The sequence below is a fragment of the Mus caroli genome, chromosome 4 (assembly GCF_900094665.2).
Source record: "Mus caroli chromosome 4, CAROLI_EIJ_v1.1, whole genome shotgun sequence".
Classification (NCBI taxonomy): domain Eukaryota; kingdom Metazoa; phylum Chordata; class Mammalia; order Rodentia; family Muridae; genus Mus; species Mus caroli.
In genome coordinates this window covers 104310286-104326147 of record NC_034573.1, presented here as the reverse complement: position 1 = coordinate 104326147, position 15862 = coordinate 104310286, and the positions used below count along the sequence as shown (strand labels likewise).

At 40.9% G+C, this 15862-nt stretch overlaps 1 long non-coding RNA gene across 1 annotated transcript; it reads left to right on the top strand.

The window, feature by feature from the left end:
- The first annotated feature begins 10957 nt into the window (after nt 1–10957).
- LOC115030893 lies at nt 10958–14077 on the top strand. The gene is made up of 3 exons (XR_003836488.1): nt 10958–11065; nt 12119–12303; nt 12446–14077. It is a non-coding gene; the product is annotated as an uncharacterized LOC115030893 (long non-coding RNA).
- Nucleotides 14078–15862: the final 1785 nt, after the last annotated feature.

Here is a 15862-nt window from a genome sequence, read left to right as displayed (position 1 = left end):
GATGTTTTTAGCTCCCTTGTTGAAGATCAAGTGACCGTAGGTGTGTGGGTTCTCACAACACTTTCATTTTCTCTTGGGCAACAAAGTTATCCATTCATTTTATATTATATACTGTTTCTATTAAATATTCAGTACATTTTCTTTAGAATGTTGTGATTACTGTTTGTCCTAGTTTGTTTTCTGCTGCTGTAACAGAATACCCAATATTGGATAATTTATAAGGAACAAAAATTATTCCTTGCAGTCTACAACTCATGAATTCCAATATTCAGTAGATGAGACCTGGTGAGAACTATAATGTTGTATCCTCTATGGCAGAAGTCAGAGAGAGAGCAATCTAGGGCAAGAGATTATATTTGTATCTCTGAGCTGTTTTATTTGCTTATTTTTGTGGCATCGGGATTGACCACAAATGCTTAACATTTTAGGCAAGTGATCTTCCAAAGAGCTATCCCCAGACAAAACACTTTTGTTATTAGTACATCCACTCTTGAGGGGGAGCCCTTGTGCGCTAATCATTTAATTATTATGATTCTCCTTTAGTTTTAAGAATTTCATACATATATACAATAAATATAATAATATTACCACCCATTTCCTTATCTCCTCCACCTACTGTTTCCTCAATATGTTCCTTTTCAAACTTACTTTTTATTTAAGAAAATAAGTGTGTTTTTGATAGCCCACTAGGTGCCCACATGTGTATGAGTGTGTGTCTATCCATCTGAGCATGGGAAATGTACCAGTGGGATTATTCTCAAAAAAGTAGTTTCTACACCTATGCACATATTGGCAGCACATAGCAGATTCAGAGGGCTTTCAAAAGAGCATATAACACCGAGAAGGAGAAGTGATGGTTGGGTGTACTTGATCAAAACACATTATATATACTTATGAAATTCCCAAGCAATAAATTTAAAAAGATTCTCCCTCCCCCAACCACTCCCAATTGCCATAAGGGATAGGCCTGGAGACTGTCTGTCCCTAACTGTGCCAGAAATTTTGCTGGATTGATCTTCCATGGGTCTTATATAGGTAACCACAGCCATTGTAAGTTTGTGAGTATAATGACCCTGCAATGTCCAGAAGACACTGAGACACAGTACTCATCCCTATTCCTTGGCTCTTAAATTCTATTCAATGCCTCTTTATTGATATTCCCTAAGTTTTAGAAGGGAGTAAGCTGAACATTCAGTCTCTCACTCTTAGTACTCTGGCTAATGAGCAGATCTGCAATGAATGCTTTCCAATGCAAAAAGAAGATTCTCTGCTCACAGCTGAGAGCAGAGATTGTCTATGGGCACATTTAGAAAGGATTTTGACAACATGACCATTTAGCAAAATGACAATAGCAGGTTCTACTTTAGGACCTGTGACATCCCCAGTGATGGATTTTGGACCAGGATTTACTAGACTAGGCATAAATTTCCATACTATGGAGCAGGCCTCAAATTCTATTAGAAAGTGGTTAGTTAACCAATAATAGGCATGATGCTACTATTCCAGTAGGGGCACATCTTGCTAGGGGGCGTAGGAATCATGACATTCAGAAACTATCTTTGGATAAGACTATTCATATCTTTTCTCTCCCATCAGCTTGTATAGCACCTTTCAGCACTATGAAAGCCAGCCAAGGTTGGGCAGGGGTTTCTATGTTCTACAGTTGAAAATGTGTGATGTCTTAAGCAATAAGGCCTTATCACATAGTTATGGTAGGTGACCAAGGTCAATGACAATAGTCTGTGTTGTTTTAGAGACGTTTGGAACCTTTTTTGACAAATAACTCAGAAAGTATTCTATGCCTTACACTGGGATTTTTACTTAACAACCCCTGTCTTTTGGGAGCAGAATTGTTCACCCATATAAGATAATTCAATTGAAAATCTTTTTTTAATGGTATATTTTGAACATAGCTTACTAACAAGTGGGTTTTCACAATATTTTTTCACACATAATTAGTTTTGTTAATCCACCTACTATCTCCTCCTCTATGGGAACCCTCATCTTCATCCCTGCTTAATCCTTCAACCTCCAGTATTTCCACCTCTTTAATATCATGGATATTCTAGTATTCCTACACTTGTACTCTGAGTTGGGTTGTGACATAGTAAGCTTTTATATGGCTTTTCAGATACCCTTCCTTTGGGTTAGCCCTTCCCCTGTATTACCACATCCCCCCCCCCCGCTTAAGTCTTTCCATGCCCACTACTCTAATTCTCTGCTTTAGTTTTGATATAATCTATTATCTGCACCTTAACTGTCCTTAGAAAGTTTTTTTCTGGGGGGGGGGCGAATTAGGCTTTATCATGGAACAATGTTGAGGTGCAAATGAAGTGTCTAGCCTGTGCATTTGGGAGACATAATAAAATCAAATAACATTACCATCTGTGTAACAACAATAGTAAAGCCCAGAATTCATTTGAATGCAGTAGTTTTCTTTACCACTTGCCTGGAGTCAGAACTGCCACTGGTCAGTCTCTGTGGTGAGAAGGGGTGGGGGTCAGTTTATTCATGTTCTCTTAGAGCATCTCCTTATATATTTTCAAACTGTGTATTTAAAACAAAACACAACAATCTTTGCATTGGAAGAGGTAGTGGGAGATGGAAAGGGAAGGTGGGCAGGAGAGTGCTTATAAATCAGTGAAGACTTTGTAGAATCAAGGTCTGTCTATGCCTGGCAGGCATTGACCTTACTTGTTCTTTCCTGGGGAATTTTTTTATTAGATTTTTTTTCATTTACATTTCAAATGCTATCCCCTTTCCTAGTTTCCCCTCCAAAAATTCCCTATCCCTTCTCCCTCCACCTGCACCTCAACCCACCCACTCCTGCTTCCAGGCCCTGGCATTCCCCTATACTGGGGCATAGAACCTTTACAGGACAAAGGGCCCCTCCTCCCATTGATGACCGACTAGGTCATCCTCTGCTACATATGCAGCTAGGGCCACGAGTTCAACCATGTGTTTTCTTTGATTGGTGGTTTAGTCCTAGGGAGCTCTGGGGGTACTGGTTAGTTCATATTGTTGTTTCTCTTTTGGGGCTGCAAACCCCTTCATCTCTTTGGGTGCTTTCTCTAGCTCCTTCAGCAAGCTCTTGTTGGCATCTGCAATAGTGTCTTGGGTTTGGTGGTGGTTTATGGGATGGACCCCCTGGGTGGGGCAGTCTCTGGATAGTCATTCCTTCAGTCTCTGCTCTGAACTTTGTCTCTGTAACTCCTTCCATGGGTATTTTGTTCCCTCCTGGGGAGTTTTTGCTATTTTGGAGTACTATGTCCCTATCCCATGCAGGGGTTCTCCTGATGTGGGCAAACATTATTCTATTTGCTGAGTGTTGTAGACTCTTTCCAGCTGCTAGGCATCTTCTAGCACCACCAGTCCCATTCAGCCAAGGATTTAGCTTCATATGGTCCTTTGACAGGGCCTAGAAGGTCTTTAAACCATTTACTTCTATGTGTGGTCCAGATCTAGTTTTGAGAAAAGCACTTCTATATTTTCTGCTTTGATGAACTCTGAGAGTGTAGGTTGTCTCCTATGCAGCAACCTCCCTTTACTCTGAATTTAGAACATCTGGCTAGCTACTCTCTAACCTCTCATATTTACCAGTGGGAGTAAGATTCCTGTCCACCATATCTCCTGAATATAGAGAAAACATCAAGCCCTTCAAAGATCCCATTACAGCCACTTTCCTCAGGCTTGAGTTAAGGGAGGGAGAGGACAAAGATATGCAAAGTACTTACAGCTCTTTCCAGAAATCCCCTGTCTAACTCTCCACTTAGTGTTGGCTTCTTCTGCCTCCTTTATATGCCAGAGGTGGGTGGTCAGCAAAGAACCACAAAAACAGTTTTCATCACCACCTTTGGCAGTTCTTGCATGGTGGTCTTCCATTGTGTTTGGGATGTGTTATACATTATCTTGGGACCTTGCATGAAATCTAGACTAATGTGGTTAAATTATAAAGTTATCTTTGCTTTTTTTTTTTTTTTTTTTTCAGGAAAAAGCATTGAGGCTGGTACTACTGTTTCTATTTAATGGGTGAAAAGAAAAAAAAGACATGTTCAGAGAGGCTAAGAAGTAAACTCTATGAATTATAATTGTAGTTAGAATTAAAAATCCTGGTTAATCAGATTCTCAAACTTCAGGGTTACTTTTTGTTTTTATTTTATAAAATCCTACTATACAGACTGACGATTTGCCCTTGCAATTGGTAGACGATATTCACAGGCTTATCACACAGCTGATTGTGGACATCAATACTCAGTCTGTATGTTGGATGCTTATTGGAAGCCTCAAACCCATGTGAGAAGGAGAAGAAAGCAGTCATGGGGGGTAGAGGAGGAAGAAATCTGGGTGGGAGAGGAGACAGGGAGAGGAAGGGGGGATATAATCAGGTAATAGGGGGTAGGAATAGAGACAGGACTGAAGCCCTGAGGGCCAGCAGAAAGAATGGAAATGGGCAAACTTGGGAGGTAGGTGTATGTGGTAGGTATATCTAGAATATACTGGATGCCTTGGAAGTGAAAAACTCTTAGGACTCAAAGTGAGGGACCTTGGATGAGGTGCTTTACAGTGACAGTAGGGAGGGGAATTTATAGATTACCTCCAGTAGACAGGACATCAAGTGGAGGGATGGGGTTGCCATCCCTCAGTCAAAAGCTCTGACCCAGAATTGATTCTGTCTAAAGGAACTGCAGGGACAAAAATGGAGAAGAGCATGAGAGAAAGGAGGTCCAGTGACAGGCCTAAGTGGGGATCCAGTTCAAGTGGAGGTCCAGGGCCCTGATGAGGTTACTGATGCTGTGGAGAACTTGCAGACAGGAGCCTAGCGTGGCTCCTGTCAGAGACGCTCAACAAGCAGCTGAAAGAGTCAGATGCAGATACTAGCACCCAACCAATGGACAGAAGCTGGGGACTCCTGTGGTTGAATTGGGGAAAAGCTAGAAGAAGCTGAGGAGGAAGGTGGACCCATGGGAAGACCAGCAGTCTCAAAGGACCCAGACCACAGGGTCAGCACTGAGCCATCAACCAGGCAACATACACAGCTGATATGAGGCCCCTGACACATAAACAGCAGAGGACTGCCTCTGCTGGTCTGACCTCAGTGAGAGAAGACACACCTAAAATTCAAGAGACTTGAGGCCCCAGGGAGTGGGGAGGCCTGGTGGGGTAGGGAAGGGAGGGTGAGGACATCCTCTTTGAGCTGGGGGTGGGGAAGGAGGTATGGGATGGGGAGCAGTCTGGGGGCAGACCGGGAAGGGGATAAAGTCTGGATGTAAAAGAGGATTAAAGAATAAAAATAAATACATTTTTAAAAAAAGAATATGTTTCTATTCAAGAACTCATTTGCTAGCATGCTGTCCAGATCAAGATCTGTCCTCATGACCTGTGAATTGCTTTCGAAGAACCTAGCAACTAGAAGTGCTCCTTTGTGCTTGACCTCAGCACTGCCTCTACTCTCACTTTCTTCCCAAAGCTTTTATTTATTTATCTTCTGCTTTTGTTTTTCCATGCTGATTATTATATTGGATAGAGATCTTTATCATCACCAACAACACACATTCTAAAAGGGTGTATTTGTTTTGGGCATGTGCCTTTACTCTGTTCATCTCTGTGTTTGCAGCGATTCTTAGTAAATATTGTTTTGCAGTAGAGGTTAGTTGAATTGACTCATTGGCTGAGAAAAGTTAATTTGAGGGTAGGTTGGGCGCCAAGGGAGGGAATGAGAAGGGAAATGTGTACCTATAAGAGCTGTAACATCAGCCAACAATGGCTTATTCTCTCCATTCCCTGGGTGATCCTGCATGAGTCACTCTCTGTCAGCTTTAATTTTCTCCTCTGGCCAATGAGGTTGAGGGTCCCCATCCTGCCAGCCTCACCGGGAGTGTAAGATGAACCTCTGACAAGATCTTAGATGTGGAGAGAATTGACGAAGTATCAAACATGTGGGTTTGGTCTGGGAAAACAAAACTTATGAGTCAGCCTGGGTCCCTGCAGACAGTAAGCTGGGAGGACCCAGAGCCACCCAGTCAGTGTGAGTGGCAAACAGAGGTCTCTACTTTCTGGGATAAATTATCAACCAGGCAGAGGCGTCAGGGCTGTTGCTCTCTGTCTGGCCTCTTTGGCCATCTTGATCCTAACACATAAATCCCCTAGACTCCCCAGTCACTTCCAATCTTCATCAGTGCTTAGTTCTTAGCTTTGTCCCCCCTTTCTTTCCTGCTTGCTATTTTATAGGGCTGTAGGTCAGAGGGGCAGGATCCAGCTACAAATCTCACAAAACGCCCTCTGCCTGGGACAGAGGGTGTGAGTTGTAGTGGTCTGAGGCAGGAAGCTCTGAGGCAGGGCTAGAAGAATTACCTTGGAAGGCCCTTCAGAAGACAGGATCTGGAACTTTCTATCTTGGTGTGCCAAGAACTGAGAAAGACCAAGAAGGAAGAAAGTGTGAAGAACCTATGCAGAGTGATATGGGACTCATTTCTATCACATTGGTCTGGGTGCCAGTGACTAGGTTCACTAATGGCACCTTGTTTCACTTTCCTGTTCTTAATAAGGCTCCTAAGGTCATGGTGAGGCCCAACCAGAGTGTTCTAGACCAGTGTGTCTCTCTCTTCTATGACACATCTGGTATGTAGTTTCCCTCTCTCTTCATAACCCATGATTGAAGAATTTGTTACCTTCTCTTCATTATAACAGTTTCTAACAGGAGATGTAGCAGAGACTGGCTTATTCACCTTGAACCCTCAGCATCAGTATTATTCTTGACTTGTTTGTGTTCATTAAGGGCAGGGTGGGGGATGAAGTCTTGTTCTTTGGTACATATTCCAGTTGAGAACTCATCCCTCACAGTGACTCTCATTGCACAGAGAAGGATCATGGAGTTTGGTAGCTTGCCTGTAGTCATGTGTAAATGAGGGAAGGAACTAGCAGTGCAAAGCCTGGACATCTTGCTAGGCCAGAGCTCAGCACCATCAGTGCTTACACAGTACTATTCCCTCTCCTGGTATTTTAGTTGTTACCTTGCTTTCACTGATCTGAACAGATACATCTGTTTATTCACAGATATGTGTCTCACTCCTCTAAGTCTTCAGATAGCTCAAATGAATCTCTGATCCAGGTCTTGTGAAAAGACTGGGGATACTGAGATGAGGAGTGTAGCCTAGTGAGGCCACAGCATTGGAATGGAATGTTCTAGGATGGTGCTTTAAGTGTGACAGAGAAGCACACTCTGTCTTATGAGTAGTTGGAGCAGGACTCCTAATGGAGGGGGAGTGACTGAAGAAGCAGGAAAGGCATTGTAGCTAGGGAACCGATATGGAGACTGAAAGGGCTTGTGGGATATAGGATAGTGAAGGATCCAGTGGGGTTTACAAAGAAAAGAGAGCGTTTGACTGTGAGAGTCACAATGAGGTTGTAACAGATGAGAAGACTAAACTGATAATTGGTTTTATCCTGGCTAGGCTCTTCTCAAAAAAAAAGGCCTGCTTGCCCCCCACATTGGCTTCGGAATTTGCATGAATGCCTAGTAAAACCAGATGGTTGGATAATGGTGGACTTGCTCAAACTTATCTCTACAACCCTGCAGCTCTTTCCATCAAGGGCTCAGCCCTGCTGCACCGAGAACACTCTCTTCCACCTTCAGTTTTTTCCAAGCTAAGATTTCGATGCTTCTGGCTACAGATGGAGATCTTGGCTCTGGGGTGTGTTCAGCTCAGAATTTCTGTAAGCCCTCATGAGCTTCTTATAAAATCTGAGGTGTGGGCCAGGCTCCAGTTTCCCAACACTTGTCTAAATCACTTCCATGGCTTTAAGGCCTATTACACCTTCCCACCTCTCACCACATCCAGAGTACTTTGTAGCTAAGCTGGGAAGAATCAAACATCCCAAATGGCAACCCTGATAGATATGGGGTTTGCCTGCAAGAGGTGAGAGAGCTCACCCTTAACCCTGGGAGGAGAACTACTCAAATGTATAGCTGTAAACAGTTTTAATAACTCTGGACATTAAGTCTCATTTCTATTTTTTTATTTACAATCACTTGTGAAGCAACTAACATACTTGATTGGAAGATATTAAACTTGTCCTCACTGCTTGGCAGGGGCTCCGGAAGCCTGTAGGGTATGGCTTTTCTTGGTGTTCTATTAAAAAAAAAGAGGTTGGTTTCTCACTCTTTCACTCTAGGAGTGTAACACTCTTGCCATACAGCCATGACACCACCTGAGACCCATCACTCCCTCCTGCAGCTTGTTTACATCCAACTTCGCTGGATGCTTTTTCATCCAGACCATCTGATAACAGTTTTCTGGCATTTCTTATTGTCCTGGAATCACAGTATTTCAGAATCTAAAACTTAATCAGTCTGGACTATTAATGTCTAAAATCATAAATTGTAAGAAAGTCATAATTATCCACTTTCTGAAAGTTGGCAACAAGGATAATCAAGATATTGAATGATAGAATATGAAACAGTGAGGAATTCAGCATGCATGAGGCCTCTGCAGTGAGAATCAGACCAGGCCAGCCATATTCTGCTAACTGGTGATGACTAACAGTAGTGGCAGTTACAACCATCAGCAGAAGGGTAGGGAGAGGGAAGAGATGTGTTTTAGTTGGCCGCACATACTCACAAGTTCCCCTGTCATGGATTTGAGTCTCCTGGACACAGGGGGCAAAGAAAAATTGAGTTAGTGCTCTTATACAAACAGACACTTATAATTACAAATCTGGACTTTCAATGGATTTAGGATTTTAGGCTGCCAGTTTTTTTAGACAAGAACTTAGAATGTTATAGATTAGCAGAGTGATAAAATTTGAAAGTTGCAAGCTATAATAAATGAAGGGACCTCTGACTATACCTAGCTGAGTTTTCCCATAGTGGACTAGTTTAAGGTTTTGGGAATGTCTAGGTTCCAGAAAGCTTGCTGGAGGCCACTGCAACTTTTATAGAGCATTGCAATATCTGAAGTTCTAGCTGGATGTGGCAAGAGGCAGGAAAGAATAAGCCACAGCACAGCATCTCAACCAGATGCAATTCAGTGCAATTACCATAATATTAAGTCCAGCTTGGTGTTCCTATTTGTCATAACCAATTTTATGTCTCTAACAGAGTATCTGGATAACATAATGAACATAAACTTTATGGTTCTGGTGGCTGAAAAGTATAAGAGCAATTATATCTGATAAGGGCTTTATATTGCATTGTTTCATGGGGGAGAGCAGAGGGTGAGAGAGGAAGAGAGAAGGAGAGAGTAGGAAATCAAGGTAGTCAGGTTCACTCACATAACAAATTCACTGACAGAGTAAGTAGTCTACTCCTGTAATAATGATGTCAGTCCATCTAGGAAGGCAAAACCCTTATGATCTGGCTACCTCTTATTGGCCTTTATGTCCAAGCTATTGGGAATTAAGTTTCCAGCACATAAACTTCGAGAGACACATTGAAGCTGTAACACAATGTTACATTGAGGAATCATAGATCTGGAAAAGGGAAAAGATTTTCTCAGCTTGAAGCAACCAATACATGACAGATCAAACCTGCATCTATCCATATCGATCAGCTTCCATCCAGTTATTTCCCATCCCCAGTGTCATTCTTGGACTGGGGACTCTCCTTTCATTGACTTGACAGGAAATAGCTAATGTATCACTTAAATGTAGCTGCAAATGACAATGAAGATAGGAAATAGATTATGTGAAGAGAACTCTGTACAGAATACATGGTGAGGCCAGGGTGTGTGTGTGTGTGTGTGTGTGTGTGTGTGTGTATTTTTCTCTAACCCAGATCTGTTTTTCTGTCACAAGACATATTTAACATATTCTTCATAGGACTGGCACAAAGACCCTTTGCACAAAGCAAGACTTCCATAGAATCACAGACTAACCCTCAATCTTGTCCAAAGACTGAGCCTCAGCTTCAATAATAAAATAAGCTAAAATATTGAGGGTAACAGTGGACATATTTGGTACCATGTAGTCTATAGGCCATTTTTTGTACTGAGCCAAACCTTGTAGTGTGAGAAAAGGACAGTAAGCACTGGTGTCCCCCACAACAGAGAATCCTGGATTCAGGAGGAGAGAGTCTACAAGAAAAAACTGCATTTAAGATTTCTCTGCCATGGTAGATGAGAAGTGACTTAGGTAACTGATAACTTTTAGGTAAATTTTTAGCGTATATAGAACACATTCTTCTGTTTTCTTTATCTTAAGGACTATCTTTTCACAGGAAACCCCTTCTTTCTTCTGTGACTCTTTGTTGGCAAATTAGGCCTCTGATCCAAATCCTTTCTCCCTGGTTGGATAAATGTTTACTTATGGGGATAGTAGTCACACTATATCTGTCAATATAAACTAACTTTTGAACAAACAGCTCACAAATTGCAGTAAAGTTAATTTCTTCCTTATGCCACTGACAAACACAGGATGTACTCTCTTCTACAAGATCCTTCAGAACCCAAGCTCCTTCCATTATGTGGCCCTGAAATCTTCTACAGTAATGCTTTTTCACCAGGATGATTATTCACTCCCTGCCCTAACCAGGGGTCATCTAGAAATGTTGAGAGGCATTTTTGTGTTACTTTTACCCAAAGTGGAGACACTATTGGTGTCTAGTATGTAGAGACCACATATAGATGCTGCCTGACATCCTGTAGTACACTGGACATCCTCCAAGATTCCAAAGGTCAGTGGTGCTCTGGTTGAAAAGTCCTGAGGTATGATCTCCTGGATCATTCAATAAAAAGATGAAGAAAAGAGAAGATTAGAGAACTTTATCTGGCAGGGTATGCTGCCTAGTTTTATATCAACTTAACACAAGCTAGAATAATTTATGAAGAAGGAACCTGAGTTAAGCCCCAACTAGACTGTGAGTGAGCCTATGATATATTTTCTTGATTAATAATTGATTTGCAGGACCCAACTCTTTATAGTGAGGATCTGCTTGGACTGGTGGTTCTAGGTGCTATAGGAAAGCAGGCTGAGGAAACAATGAGAAGCAATCCAGTAAACAGCCCTCCTCCATGACCTCTGCATTAGTTCCGGAATCTAGGTTGACTTTCTGCCCCAATGTCCCTGAACGGTAAGACTTACAATCATATAAAATGAAATAAACCATTTCCTCCACAAGTTGCTTTTAGTCATGGTGTTTTATCACAGTGATAGAAAGCCGTACTAAGATAGAGGATTTTTATGGGTCTTCACAAAAAGCAGAGTACAGCCCTTCCATTGGAGTAAGTCAGGCAGGGCAAAGCATTGTGGCTGGTGATAAGAGAAAGTGGGCTTGCTGAAAATCTATCCAGGCTCTGCCATAAGGCTACAGGTCTCTAACTCTAATCCATAAAGGTACTATTTTGGCCTGCCTCTGTAGTCTCTTTCATTTCTCAGACAACTCAGATTTGATTAGCCATGGACTTTAGCACTGGATAACCCAAACTGACTTAGCAATTTGTTTCTCCCTGTGCTATCCTATAAAAGAGTTAAACTTGACCTCATGAGGCTAACTACAAGGGTCTGTTCTTCTTTGAATCTACAATCTGAACCCTTTTAAACTAGAATAGGTTCTCCAGTACCCAGTTCCAGAAAAGGAAATTTCATAGTCATTATGGAACTCAGTTCTCCAAGAGAGGAAAAGAATGTATTTGCAAGGAGTTTTAACTCCTAGGTTGGCACAGTAGAATTTTGAGAACTTCTTGGTTTCTCAGAAATCCTTCCTCCCTTGACTCCCTCTCCAGGCCATAAAAATGGCTGCAGAAAAGAACCTTTGATTAAGACGAAAGACACTCTACCTCAACTCTTAGACCTGCTTTTCAGTGGCTATGTGCACCTTGGATGCAATCCCTCTCAGGATCATAGGGTCCTTGTTATAAAGTGGGCAAGATGACTTTCTTGTTAACCCTGAGTTGACAGAGGCTTACATGCTGCTTACTTCTCTTTCTCCATTCCTTTCCACCTATGAGTTAACCCCCTTTTCTTGGCATCAGCATCCCTTTAAAGAATGGGGTCTTTTTTGCAAGGGGGTACAGTGGAGGAGGTTGGTTTAATGACCATCTTCTCTCCTGGGGAGCCCAGTTGGCAGAGAGAAGCACTCAGGAGTTTGTCATAAATAAGTAGGTCCTTGTTCTCACTCTGTCAGGAAGAAGCCTGGGCCGTGATTGATGTGGCCCATTTGGGCAGCAATGGGAGCCCGGAAGAATGCTCACTGGCAGATGTGCTTGTAAAGATTCACATAAACTCCAGCCTGGCTGGAATCCAGCATCTTGGTCATCCTTGCAAGGCTTGCTCTGGAGTCTCTAAGAGGAGAGAGAATTTTTTTGCCAGGTGAGAAGTGAGAGGCTAGTTTGTGACGATGCACAGTGGAGAATAGGTTCTGGATAACGGTAGAGAGAGAAACTACCAGAACTTTTTGTGGAATTTTTACAAGGCTCACTTTCTCTTTCCTATTTTTTTTTTTTTTTGTCAGGACATCCAAGAGTGGACTCAGCCTACTCAAGGCATTGTGAAAATCTGCTTGAACTGGCATGAACCACACAGGAGTTGAATATTTAACTTGTTGGTCAAAGCTAAATAATTGTGTGTTAAAAATTATGTTCACCCTGGAAAAACTTTACACATGAGAGAACTGACTGTATCTCTCTGGTTAGCAACAGGGGATTTTGAAAGGAAGAAGAAAAGGGAGGAAGGATGTGGGGGAAGATCCCCAGACAAAACTGCTGACTTCAAGATCTGGCTGACCCAACTCTTAATTCCCTCAAGGAAGAAGTCATTAAAGATTTGTTAACTTATCTCAAGATACAGCTTGAAGCTTTTTGGGCCCATGGCCACTTCTACCCACTCTCCACTTGTGAAGCTGCCTCAAAGCACTAGTCCATCAGTAAGTTCCCTCTCCTCTGCAGGTCTTTTGTCTAGCTGAGCTTGAGGTTGCCCTGCAACTGTCAACAAGTGGGACCTGATACTTCCTGAGAAGGGAAGTAAAAATTGCAGCCACATATAACCTTCTTCACAGCATTCAAGTACCCCACCTCAAAATCTGTGCTAGTAGACAGTCAGGAGAGTAGGAAAATATGTCATAGTCGTTGCTGGAAATACAGACTTTTCAGGAGAGAGTCACTCTTCTCTCCTGATCTCCCCTACCTTGATCTCTGTGAGAGAGGAGAAAGGGGGGAAGGGGTGGGAGAGAAAAATGTACAGGGAAAGAGACTAGAAAACACCTAAAAGAGGGAGGAACCTAGTAAAAGGGGGTCAAAGAGATGTTCCCTCCAAGATCAGAAGCTTCTGATACGCTGAGCCTGCATGGCTATCCTAGTCTTAGCTTGCAGCCTAGTGAAATTCACAGGACTCCTAGAAAGTGTTCACCTTCTGTTCACTGGGATTAGAGGGTTTGCATGAACTTGAGAGTGGTAGTTACTGTAGCATGTTTAAAAAGAAATCAATCTTATGGAATAGAATTGATTTATTAGACATATTTATAGTGTCCAGTTTTACAAGTGCTAAAATTGTCTGCAGTCATGAAGCTGTTGCTTCTATGGAGATAATGAATAGATCCACAACCTCTGTGATTCTTTTATGAGATTGATTTAATTAAACTTTTTTTTCCCATTTTAGTGGGACTTTCATATATGAGAACTGTATTTGTTATCTTGAGCTCTCCATTTTCCCCTCAACTCTTCCTACATTCCCTTCTTTTGTAAAAATTGACTATATCTCATCCCTATGCATCCATTATCAAAACTATGTTTGTTTAGCTTCTTTGATCCAGTAGGAATATTCAGAGATTCAGTCATGCTGCTGCTGTACTACTAATTCAATTTGTCTGTAATAGGGCTCTACAATATATTTATACAACAATTTGTCTGCTTACTCATTGCTGGTCCTTTGTGTTATACATGGACTAAAATTATTACATAATGAAGTTTGGTACAACTTCTCATACCGAAGCTACTGTAGAGTCATTTTTATATCCTCAGTGGACTAGTTACCAAACTGTTCTTTGAAGTGATTGTACTATTTCATGTTCCCTTCAGTAGGGTATAGGAATTCAAGTTCTCCACATTCTCGGTAATAATTAATATTTTAGTTATAGCCATTTTAGTATATGTTTAATGTTTCCCCATCATATTTTTAAAATCACTAATGACAAACATTATATATATTTATATATATATATACTATGCATAAATACTTTTCATAAAATATCCCTTCAAATGTGTTCCTCATTTTTTATTGTTTGAGAATTTCATACAGAAATATAATGCATTCTGACCAAATTTATCCAACACAGTCTTCTATCTGATTCCTCTCCTATTCCTATAACCTTTCCCTTCAAGCTTTATGTGATATTTTTCTAAATTCATTGAATTCACTTAGTGCTGACTGTATGGACATAGGTGTCTGTCCACCTACTAGAGCATGGGTAGCCTATCAGGAGCCATACCGCTGAAGAAAACTGACTCTCTACCAATATCCAATGATTGCCTATATCTCCTAAGCTAGGGAAGGGGACTTTATGAGTCTGTCCTCAACTCATGATGTGAATTTGTCTGGCCTGATCTTATGAAAATATTATATATGTAGTCATCAATACTGTAGCTCATGTTTATCATGACTTTGTTATATCTGACAAATACTGTTTCCTGTAGTTGCCCACTACCTCTGGTTCTCACAATCATTTTACCTCCTCTTCCAAAATGATCCATGGAACAGGTGTGGGAAAGAGATACCCCATTTAGAACTGGGCACTCCACAAGCTCTTACTCTCTGTATATTGACCAGTGAGTCTCTCTATTGATCACCATCTATTACTACTACTACAACAAAAGGATTCTCTAATGAAGATTGAGATGCAATAATTTATGACTATAAAGATAATAATTTAGGGAGTTTAGTACTATGTCAGTTAACATAGTATAAACATAAGTAACAAGAGAATAAGGGTATTTCTTAGAACATATAACCTAGCCAGCTGCAGGTTTTTGACCTAGTTGATAGCATGAAACATGAGTTCCAAATACAATCATAAACTGGATATTTTCATACCATTCATGCCAATATTATACCAGAAGGCATATCTTTTCAGACATATTGTTATTGTAGTTCAAAGGGTTCACCACTAGGTAAAGCTGTTAATAACTTTTCTTCTCTGACAATTATTGCATAAAATCTTCCAGCATCATGAAACTTAGCTAGAGGGATGTAACCTCCAGGTTTGAACAGTTTGATTTCACCACATCCTACTACTCAAGTGTGTGGTATTTGCAGCAATAGGTTCTTCCAACTAGTTCTGAAGGGTAACCAAGGCAATAGGTAAGAGAAGGAAATTAAAGGGGTAAAATATGGAAAAATGTCAAAATATCATTTGCAGTTTGAGCCACTTTTATACAGCTCAATAGTTTAAAGTGTATTCACATTGTTAAGCAACAGATCTCTCCAACACGCACTGAGATTTGAATGTGATACTTATTCTGCATTCTTTGGAGAAACTCCACTTGGTCCCTGATACAGTATACTCTCAATATATTAGATTTTATTTGTTAAATTTTAATATGGATTTGATTTGCTATTTTTATGATTTTGCATCTGTTTCTGTAAGACCTTGGTTTGTAGTTTTCTGGTAATATCATTATCTGGTTTCAGCATCAGGGAAATGTTGCCATTAGACAATAAGTTGGGAAGCATTTATCCTTCAGTCTTCTGTGTAGGAGTAGTATTGCTCCTTTCTTTAATTATGATAAAATTCAGCAGTGAAGACAGTTGAGTTTTCTCTGTGGAAAAATTTTAAGCTATAAGTACCAGGTCACTAAATAGACACAGAGATTTTAAAGTTATCATTATCTTAATATGTTTATCTTGGAGTGAGACAAGTAACATTGTTCAAATATTA